This window comes from Saccostrea echinata, unplaced genomic scaffold (assembly GCF_033153115.1).
Source record: "Saccostrea echinata isolate AGI-Se365-2 ecotype Australia unplaced genomic scaffold, CSIRO_AGI_Sech_v1 ptg000049l, whole genome shotgun sequence".
NCBI classification, from domain to species: domain Eukaryota; kingdom Metazoa; phylum Mollusca; class Bivalvia; order Ostreida; family Ostreidae; genus Saccostrea; species Saccostrea echinata.
In genome coordinates, this window is record NW_026889798.1 from 579393 (window position 1) to 591097 (window position 11705).

The 11705-nt window shown below is 32.8% G+C and overlaps 1 long non-coding RNA gene across 1 annotated transcript; it reads left to right on the top strand.

Annotated features, from left to right (window-relative positions):
* Positions 1–538: 538 nt before the first annotated feature.
* On the top strand, positions 539–1957 carry LOC133203230 (uncharacterized). Its single transcript, XR_009723364.1, has 2 exons — positions 539–671; positions 1506–1957. It is a non-coding gene; the product is annotated as an uncharacterized LOC133203230 (long non-coding RNA).
* Positions 1958–11705: the final 9748 nt, after the last annotated feature.

Sequence of the window (11705 nt, forward strand, 5' to 3'; positions counted from 1 at the left end):
AAAAAATAAATTAACTTCTTAAGAACAACAAAGCCATTATGAGTCATATTATTGATATAGAAACATCCCTAAAGAATGTTGATTCAGATTTGTCTAATCATGACCCCTTCGGTTAGGACTGAGCCACATTAGGCAACTAAGGTTCATCGATACTCTGATAAGAGATATAACTCTTAATGCCATAAATTTCTATTATTCCTTTATAAATTTGCCAATTTGAAATGTCTCTTTTGTCTTATTTTGCCCCTCGCCGCAAGCTATGCTATAATTATTTTTATTGTATTTGTACAACACATTTCTTTTGGAAAATCATTAGAGTTAAAGCAGCGTTTTATATGAGTGAGCAGAGGGCGTATGAACCTTAAAGTTTTATTTATATTGAAGTGCATAGGAAAAAAAATCTTTGGGAATCATCTATTCAAGAACAGCAAAGCTCTGATAAGTCATTTTAATATGAAAGCAAGTTTGTTCAAACCTTCATTTAGGATTAGGGTGAAACCACTTAATACATATTTAAACTGAATGTTTTCATATTGAAATTCATTTCAGTGGGGGTTATATGCCATTGAAAAACTGTGTAGAAAGCCAGAAAAAGGCCTGTCAGCAGAACCCAGCTTACGCAGATGTTCAGGATTCTCTCAAGCAAGCGGAAAAAGCGTGTGGCTCTCCAGGTAAAATTTAAATAATGAATTAGGAAATTCCTCTTTAAGCTGCATGTTGTGTTAAGGCAGGTATTAGATTAATTTATTTATGTTGCAGTTTTGTTCTTTTCCTTTTTAGCTCACCTGAGCTGAAAGCCCAAGTGAGCTTTTGTGATCACCTGTTGTCCTGCGTCTGTCTATCCGTCCATCTGTAAACTTTACACATTTATAACTTCTCAAGAACAACACGGCCAATTTTAACAAAAGTAGGTACAAAGCATCCTTGAGCAAAAGGGAGTTTAAATTCTTAAAATAAATGAGCAAGCCCATTTATAATTATAATATATAATATAATTAAGAAAAGACAATAATAGGGTTGGTTCATTAAAAAATCTTCTCAAGAGCCACTGGGTCAGAAAAGCTGTAAGTTACGCGGAAGCTTTCAGAGGTAGTCTAAATTCTAAATTTTTCAAATCATGATCCCCGGAGGTAGGGCGGGGCCACAATAGAGAATCAAGGTTTTACATTGAAATATATAGGAAAAATCTTTAAAAATATTTTTTTCAAGAACCGCTGGGCCAGAAAAAAAGTGAAACTTGTGTGAGAGCATCCTAGGGGTATTGTAGATTCTAAATTTTTTTCAAATATTGGCCCCTGGTTGTAGGGTTGGGCCATGACATGGAAATCAGTTTTACATTGAAATATATAGGAAAAATCTTTAAAATCTTCTCAGGAGCAGCTAGGTTAGAAAAGATGCGAAAAATTCGTAAGGTAGTTTAGATTATAAATTGACCAAACCATGTCCCCTGGGAGTATGGTGGGGCCAGAATAGGGAATCAAAATATCACACATTTTCTCTTGTAGGTGGCGGAATCTCAGCTACCCCGGCCTTGTGGATGGTTTTCTCAGCTGCCATGATGGTGTTAGCAGCCATTTTTCCATAAACCAACAAATTACCTACCACTTTTTTAGTGGACATCAGTCATTCCAGATGTGAATTATTGGACAAAACGGAAAGGAAACAAGATCAAAATTATTATCTAGAGTTATGCGCCTTCATTGCTAAGTGATTTTTTTTTTCAGGGGTACTTGTGTGATTTTATTTTATTTGGAAGATTGAAGTATGTATAAGAATTTGTTCAAGTTAATTGGATACGATGTCTGTAATTAATAAATTTCGTTTAAAAAGTTTATAGAAATAAATGGATTTACAGTTCATTAAAAGATTTTGGTTTGAAGCAAAAGTGATACATTGATGACGAGGGTATTTTTTTTGTAATATCGATGTAATTTTAAATAAAATAAAGTGATGTATATTTCAAGGATTGAAGTCATACATGAAAAATTGGTCCATTTTAAAGACGCAAGAATTCTTTGGAAAACGTGTATAACTGTTGTATGTATAATATAAAGCGTCTCCGTACTTTTATAGTTATGTAGATTTCAATCAAAAGGTCTCTAAGTGTAAGATAGTTTGAATTGCCAAGGTACAACAGAAAGAAAATATCTGTCAAAAGATTTTTTTATTGTCTTGAAAAATTATTTTAGAACGGTGAAAATTCCTTGATAGAAATTGTTTCTGATTGTGTAGTCTCTTGATTTGCTGTTCAGAATGAAGTATTTATAAACTATACTCAGTTTATTATTAATAATTTTCCAATCTTCATAAATCGAACATAACAATGACCTTCAGGTTTGCGAGATAAAAACTTAAGTGCACCTTTTTGAACAGCTGTATACCATGATATTAAAAATAGTACATATTTAATAAATTTTAAATAGAATAGCCTTCACTAAATGCTTAAATTTCATTCAGGTAAATATTGTACAATTATGGACTCGTACGGAGGTGAATATGGCTTGTTATTCACCAAAAATATAGCAATATTGACCGAGGCGAAGCCGTGGTAAATATTGATATGTTTCTGGTGAATAACAAACCATATTTACCACCGAACAGCCAATAATTGTTTTATTATATAGTCAGGATTTGAATGAATAAGACATTGAAGGCTGCATGACGATTCCATTGTCATTAACGAACTTCTGTCGTAGAAAAATAGAAAATGTCCAAATTACAACTTATAACTTTATTTTGTTGTGTGTAAGATATCGAAATGTTTGATAAATAATCCTTTGATAGACTTGTGTAACAATTTTCCTGCTCAAATCTACACCTGGCTCCAGCCGTTGCAACCATTGTTTTCAACGTTGTTTGGGGTATTGATTGTGACGTCACAATGCCGCAGCACGCGCACTGACATTACGGTGAATACGGCTTCAAATCCAGTGAATATGTAGAATTATGAACTGTTTGCGTTGGTATAGATTATATAGGGACTATTTATAGACTATATAATAATGTGCTTTACTACCATTCATCTACATATGTACTCATCATTGTATTTAGCAGTGTATGCTGTGGTTTTTTAAGCTATATGTATGCATGCGTCATGTACTTAGTGTATATTGGTTTATATTAACTGTATGTGCTTTTATTGTCCCCCACTTTCACTGAAAGTGGGGGATATTAATTTTGGGTCTGTCTGTCCGTTTGTCCGTCCGTCTGTATTTCTGTCTGTAACACTCGTTTCCGCGCTATATTTCGAGGACCCTTTGAGCTTTCGCAATGAAATTTTGCATAGCAACTACCTATGGCCTAAAGAAGAGCCCTATAGATTTCGAGGTGAAAAGGTCAAAGATCAAGGTCATAAATTCATAAATTCTATCTGTTTGAACACTTTCGTTCCCGCGCGATATCTCGAGAATCCTTTGAGCTTTTGCAATGAAATTTTACATAACAACTCCCTGTGACCTAAGGAAGAATCCTATTGATTTTAAGGTCAAAGTTCAAAGTCCTAAATTCATACATTCTGTCTGTGTGTAACACTTTCGTTTCCAGGCGATATCTCATGAGGCTTTTGAGCTTTTGCAATAAAATTTTATTAATTTTATAATATAGCTCCCTATGGCCTCTCTTGCCCCTCTCAAAGTGTCCCGCCCCTTTTTTCTTATTTATCGTAATAAAAGTCGCTTGGCACAAGTTTTAGCACAGGGGCATGGGAGAGTTATTACGTATTATACAGGTTGTCGGTGGACTTTATATTCTAATTATATCTATTAGAACTGTTTATTAAAGGCTAAGTTAGACACCATGTATTGTGTAAAATTTTGACAATATCGAACTTGCATATAAACATTATATGTGACATAATGTTTGCATTTAATTTGCTGTTTAAACAAGTGCCTCCGTGGTCTAGGGGTTTGATTCTTGCTTAGCAATTGAGAGGTGCCAAGTCCAAACATATGATTAATATTCTATACAAAAAGAAACTTCTATACACATATTAAAGAATAAGCAATCAAATCTTTATATCCATATTGGCATTTTTTATTTGCTTCAATATACATGCACATGTATACATTTAATTATTCTACAAATCCAGGGGAGGGAATCTCCCCCCCCCCCCCCGAACTGTGCATGCCCTTTTTTCCCTAAGCGGGGGACACAAATTCTCTGAATTAGCTTGTCTTATATTAAGATTGAAAAACTTTTTGTCTTCCATTTAGGAAATAAAATTACGAATATTATAAGGTAGCGGATATCCTTTTATGGAAGTCTAGTAGAAATGGATAAACGCATTAAAACAAGAACTGCTAGTGTTTGTTAACTTTATGAACAGATCTAGTGTTATGGATAAGAAAAAGTGAAAGAGATATATTTGAATTGCATTAATTTTCGAAGTAAAATAATATGCAAACTTTTATATTTTAATCATTTTTTTTAATTATTCATAGTATAAAAACGTTGTGAAAGCTTAGTAGTACTTAGTATAGTATTTTATCTTTGTCATTGTTATCCTTTCATCATTTGGTGTATTTCTTTTTTTTAGAATAAAACGTGATGTTGTAAAATAAACAAGATGTGTTTGTGAAACACTGATGCCCCCGTATGGTAGCCTATGGCGAAGGTTAAAGTTTCTTAAATGCAAGTTAAACTCCAAGGTCAAGAGATCAAAAATGTTGTTTTCCAAGGAAAGGACTTGTACCAATAAAGAAAATGGGTCAAACTTTGAAGTCAATGTCAAAAATAGTTATACCCAAGTAAAGGCTTTGTCACAATGAAAACACATCTGAACTATGAAAGCCCTAGCACCAACTGTACAAAAGATATGGCCAGAGTTAATATTTACAGGAAATACAAGTGTGAAATAATAAAACCATAGATCCAACTGATCAAAAGTTATGGGCAAAATTAAAGTTTTTGCCTACAAACAGATTAACAGACAAACAGACGGACGAAGGGGGCAAAAAAATTTATACCCCCTAATCTTCGATTACCGGGGCAAAATTAAATTGTAGTAAAGTTTGAATATATATATGGTTGATAGACAATGAATTTTAGTTTACAAAAAGATTTTTTTTCGGCATCCTGCCAAAATACGCAATTCCTAAAAAAGTAAAGAATGGTCAATTATTAAATAATTGAAAGTAGAACAAAACATTTCATCTTTATAGGACACATACTGAATACAGAAAAGAATTGTTCTATAAGAACAACAAGTTTCTAATAAGAAACTTTAAGGAATATTACATTTTGCGTTATTACGTTTTGTGTTGATGTCAACGCAAAATCTAATAACGCAAAATGTAATAAGATAATTTTTGGATTATTATATTTTTTTGTTATTATATTTTGCGTCGATATTAAGCAAAACTCAACAATATAAACGTAAAAACACACTTTTTGGTCAGTTAGGTTGAGCATAATTTTAAGACCAATGATTAACCGCCACGGTAGCTGAGTCGGTGGAGCGCTCGTTCAATGATCGGAAGGTCGTGTGTTCGAATCACGGCCGTGACTGACCTAAGTCAATAAAAAAATAGATAGCAACTGTTCCTTCGCCAAGTGCTCGGCACTTTGAAGTGAAAGTTGCGGGTTCTTCGGATGAGACTCTAAAAACCGAGGTCCCGTGTTACGGTAGGCGATGGCCGAGTATAGGTCTAAATTTGAAGCCCTTCACCGATATATAGTGACATCTCTATATGAGCGAAAAATTCTCGAATGAGACGTTAAACAACAAACAATCAAACAATTAATCGCACCAATGATTATATATAATTGCTTTATTATAAGCCGTTTCCTAATTTATGAAATAATGCAAGTTCCATTTCAAGGGATCAAATACAATGTGCCGATTTCCTGGTTTTCAGAGATGACATTTTTTATTTCGTTGAAATGCAAAAGGACATGCCCATATCTTGTGTTTACGTATAATTGAGCAACTAGAATTTGATTCGCCAATTATATCATTGATTAGGTTCCACCGATTTTAAATCATCTTCGCGTTCAGTTCCACTAGTATTCAGTGGATATGCAATTTTATGATAGGAGCGTGCAATGCACAAATTTACTAAGAAGCAAAAACTCAGAATTCTATGACACAAAGCTTTATTTATGCATTAACAAAGGAAAAATTATATAAAGGACCTCAAAGGCATTTCATACTCCTAACCGACACATCCACTTCGGCACAATACCTTTTTCATATTTTATGATATTAAAGATATGTTTAAATTAATTTTATGATGTTTTGCGTTGAACACAATACAAAAGAAAATATTTGTGTTGTTACATTTTTATTTTATTACATTTTGCGTTGCCCTCAACACAAAAATAAAATAATGCAAAATGTAATAAGCAAGAAGTACATTTTGTAGTTGTAAATATGTCATTTATTAATGACACAAAGGTAAGACATGAAAATCGGGAGATCCTGTGTTTTTCTACAATTTGTATATACACCTGGATTTGGATCTCCCAAAACTTAAAGGTACAGCATGATAGTGGTGAAAAAAAGGTGGCAACCAACAATAGGCCAACCAAAACCCAAATTTTCTCAAACACTTATGTTGAAAAATAAGGTGGTAACAAACAATAGGCCAACAAACAAATTGATAATAACATTATGTAAATTTACTACCAATGGGACGGTTGAACGGGGTGGTAGTGGGTATGTTTTTCTTTAAAAATTACAGCGTGCACAAACACTTGCAGCTTAAGCATCTAACATTGATACTGATCACTTGATCCCACTGTAACTATTAACTAAACACCCCAAGATCCCTAAAACCTGAGACAATTCATTACATAACCTGCAAGTAGTTTACAAAGCCTAAGTTAACACATTACCTAATTTACAGATAGCTAAATTCTAAACACAAAAATGCAAAGATACATATGAATGCATAAAACATATTATTTCCAATTTATTTCCAAGATTATCGTATTATTACGTTCTGTGTTAATCTCATCGCAAAATATAATAACGCAAAATGTAATAATCCATAAACGTCCGTTTTTACATTTTGCGTTATTACATTCTGCGTTGATTTCGACGCAAAATGTAATAACGAAAGAGTAATAATCCCAGTTTATTACATTTTGCGTTGTTATTACATTTCGCGTTGTAACAGAGCTCACCAAATGATACGTCCGCTCCAATAGGAGTTTTCGTCCGGTCGAAGATGATTCTTTCAAATATCATCGATATTCATTCGGAGTTAAAGAAGGAACTGCGTTAACAAAATGGATACTCCCTTTGACAAGAATAATGGCAAAGTCCATGGTTTGATACAAGAAATCCCAAATATCTTTCTGATCAAGACGTGAAATTAAAAGTGCACAAATAAAATAAAGGTTAAATATATGAAAATCTAATAAATTTTTAGTCAGTTGTATAGAAGAATTTCGAATAAAAGATGGATACTGGGAAACCCCGATTCCGATGGAAACGTAAAATATCAGGTGCTTATTATAAGGCAGTTTGTATTAAAGATTCTGTATTAAATAGCATAAATTTGCAAGAGGAATTGCGGATAAGGGATTCCACCCCGAGGTGCTTTCGTTCGAGCGTACATTTAGATTTGAATTTTATCTTTTTAAAACTTTAAGGTGAATACAATGCAACTTTTTTTTTTAGCCTTTTTTAATAAGAGAAGACAATTTAATATGTTTAACAATATTTTGATCGGTAGTCAATCGGTGCCATTATCACAGGTGGTGCTGGGATTCTATAATTCGTTTCTGGTAACATAAAACGTTTAAAATTTTAGATCAAGGAGGATAAAAAACTTAGTGTGAAGATTTCCTTAGGTCTAATTTGATCGTAAAACATCGTTTGCATAATTATCTTTAAAATATTTAGGTAAATGTTCGTAATTTATTACATTATGTAACTACGTGGAATGTATTTTGTTGAAACACGCAATCTCTTAAAAACAAACAAAACAAACAATAATATTCATAACTAATTTGATAATATTAACTTAGATAGCTATACGTATCCTATCACGTACAAAGGTTTACTTTTTCATGTATTTTAAATGTTAACTTGTGATGAATAATATCGGCAGACAAAATATACTAACACCCCCCCCCCCTTCACTTTTATTCGCAATTTTAAAAAAAAAGGTTGACTCTAGAAAACTCTACGACCGGTCGAAAATGTATGAGAAGGGATGTCTCTTTCATAAAATATATCTTTCAGCCGTAGGTTATGTCGGTGCATTAAACTCGAAAAATAAGAGTCTTTTTCTAGGTTTGTCACAGTACTATATAGAGTTTGTTTTAGTTTTTTTTTTTCTTTGGGGGGAGGGGGGGGGGGGGTGTTCCTCAGTCTGCTTTAGGTAAACACTAGTTTTACAAGGATATACTATCGCAAGGTTTTTTTTTTCGTCTTAATCGTAAAATAAAAAGAGGAATCTTTTGCATATGCAGAATCTGTAGAATTAAAAGTAAAATGTGGGTATGTTGGTAAAATTTATACTCTTCTTGTCATATAATTGCGATCATCCTTAAAATGGATTGCATCCCATTAAGATTACGAACCTCAACTGACGTTTGAAGTACAGGTCTAATGCTTGTGTTCTTATTGTTTAATTTTTTTAATTAATTTTTTCTTTATTTATCTCATTTCCTTTGAAGCAATATTTGCCGATAAAGCAATAAAAGCCGATATTTTTTAGATGGTTTTCTCAGGTAAGAGGAGGGACTTCGCTTTACATGCATGTTACCCCGAAGCATTGACGGTCGTACAGACCGTGCAGAGCACTAATCCCTATACACAGTATACATAGGAAGTCCATGGATTTTACCTGTACAGTTTGTCTGGCATACATTTCATCGGGATATAAAATTAGTAGATCTCTACATCGATAGAAGATATTAAAGTAATAATTTTATATTCATAATGAATATCAAAGGGAAATCCCAAGGCTTATCGATTTCTTTGAAAATATTTGAATTGTACTTTATATCGAGTTGAGTTTATTGTAAAAATTTATTGACTTGATGTAAATCTTTAAATGTCATCCTCACCTGTTTCCTTCAATTTTTAAAAAAAATTTCTTATTATTGTAAAGAACCTCGATCACAGCCATATTTAAAGTTACTTCTAGAGCTGAAACTAATGTTCGAATATTCGTGAATAAATAGTAAATGGCGAATATTCAAATGGAAATTTAGCATTCGAATATTCGGTATCATAATTAATACTTCAATGTTTACTTTGTTGATTAAACTATATTAGTAGTTTAACGATAAAAAACTTATAGTATTAAAAAGGACTTAACGCTACTGTTTCACTTGAACTGTCAACTACCTCTCGGGATTTTATTAGTTTTAGAAAGTACCGGAAATATGATTAGAAATTTAAACAAAGAATGCATGTAATTTTTCTCAGTGTAAATCCTTTTGAATATACGCTCAAGGTATTTCATTTTCATATTGAGTGTAATTCACGCCTACCAATTTCATCACTATCGATTGCATGGCCCCGCCATTTCCGTGTGGTTTTCTATCACGGGCGTCACTAAATCACAAATGCGTTTTCTTTTAAAAAGAAATAATCCTAAAAACTAATTACTGATTTTAATCTTTTTGAAACATGTTTATTTACAGACTGACCTTTTAAAATGTTATAAGCATGTTCAGTAATGCGTAATGTGAATACCCCGATAACGCACGAGGACTTTCGCACTTCCGACTTTTTCTACAGCGTATGTCATTCTAACTATAAACTGTGACTTTTCCATGCATAGATTTTTATAAATTTTAGCATGTAAAGATAGTTTCCCATTTTAGTATTACACACTTTCCCACCAACTAACCTTGCGTGATAAAATAAGGTCTATACTGTAAATAGAGCGAGATCCGCACCACCGAAAAAAATATCGTCTGTTTTTCATTTTCTTTGAAGAGAAGCTTTAACAATGGGCAGTTTAACATCAAGTAACTATATCGTTTTAAATTTCATTAATATATACGTATACAAATTTTCTTTGGTCGGCAAATGGTATAGGTATTATAACATTTTAGAAAGATATAGTTTAAAATAATATCGACAAATTTTAAATAATTATAACAATTTTAAACAAAATCCATATTTGTTATTAACATAAGTATTTCTATCTAAAAGTATTTGTAACACTCCGCTACGGCGGTAGCAGCCCACGCATCGAGAAATGCTGGGTAGGGAAAAAATACTGACAATGATTTATTCAAGTATCTGTTTCAGGTATTTTTTTTTTTTATCTTCGAAATCTCCGATCCGTTACACACAAATAGAGTCGTGTAAGCAGCTTTTCTGTCTAATTTCATCGTTATTTTTCGCCATATCTAAAAAAATCTCCTACGGGTGAAAATAAGATTTCAGTCACCTACGTAATTATATTGTACATGGAATCGAAATTTACTTATTAGAAAAAATGTTATTATACACAAGCATGCTTTACTTACTGAATCAATATAAGATAAAATTTTCTTGAGTAATCAAGCTAAAATCTTTTGATATCGATACGGGTTCTTTATCACGCTGGTAAATATGCAGTAAACATTAGAAGACCGTAAGATAATTTAACGGTCGCCACGAGGGTCAAACAAGATTAACAAGTTATACACAGGGACTAATAATTAAATGTCAATCAATTACAAACACGCAATGATGGACCTTAATTCACTTGATTGACGGGGGTATATAGACCAGGTAAATTTGAAGGCGGTGCTTATTTCCTCGGGCTTTAAAGGTTATTAAGGTCATGGCAACATTTAGCTTGGCGCTTCACAGTTGCTGATCTTGTTAAAGCACAGTTACGCAGGAAACAGATATAGCATTGACAAACAAAATTCAGTTACAAAAAAACAAGTGCTAGCAAAATAAGTTTCAAGTGAGAGAGTCATAAGTTTCTCGAAAATAATCTCCCTATATTATATATATAACAGAGTATGATCCATTATTAGTGCACTCATTAAAATGATGATGTAAATTCTGTTTGAAAGATAATTTTTGAAAGAAGACTTCTGTAAAAAAAAATGTACAAGTATATATAAAAAAGATGTGTTTGTGAAACACTGATGTTCCCGTATGGCAGTTCATGATTAAAGCTTTTCAAAAGTAGATCAATCTCCAAGGTCAAAGGATAAAAAATATTGGTGCCCAAGGGAAGATTTTGACACAGAAAATATACACGTGTAATGTAAAACACTTGTTTCAACCATTCAAAACCAATTACCAAGGTTAGGGTAGATATATATAGGGAACTAGGATTTTTTGTAGAAAAAACTTCATTTCTCGACCACCATTTGACCCGTAGGGTGTAAATGAAAATTTCGAAATCTTATTGCACATCTATAGGACCTCGGCAATCATCTTTCAAGATATAATTTGGCTATTGTGTAAAATTTCAGCGGGAGTTTTGGAACCGGGTTTCTTTTTATGAAGGAAAAAACGTCGTTTTTACGACCCTCATTTGACCCTTAGGGTGAAAATGAATATTTCGAAACCTTATTGCACATCTACAGTACACACAATTCATCTTCTAAAATATGATTTGGCTTCTACTTTATATGTAAGAAAACTCAAGGAACCAGGGGTTTTATTTAGAAAAAAAAATCATAGCACTGGTGAAAACCAGGGGTTTTATTTAAAAAAAATAATCGACCACCATTTGACCCCGAGGGGAGAAAATGAAGTGTGACAGACGTACGGCCGGACCAGGGTAACA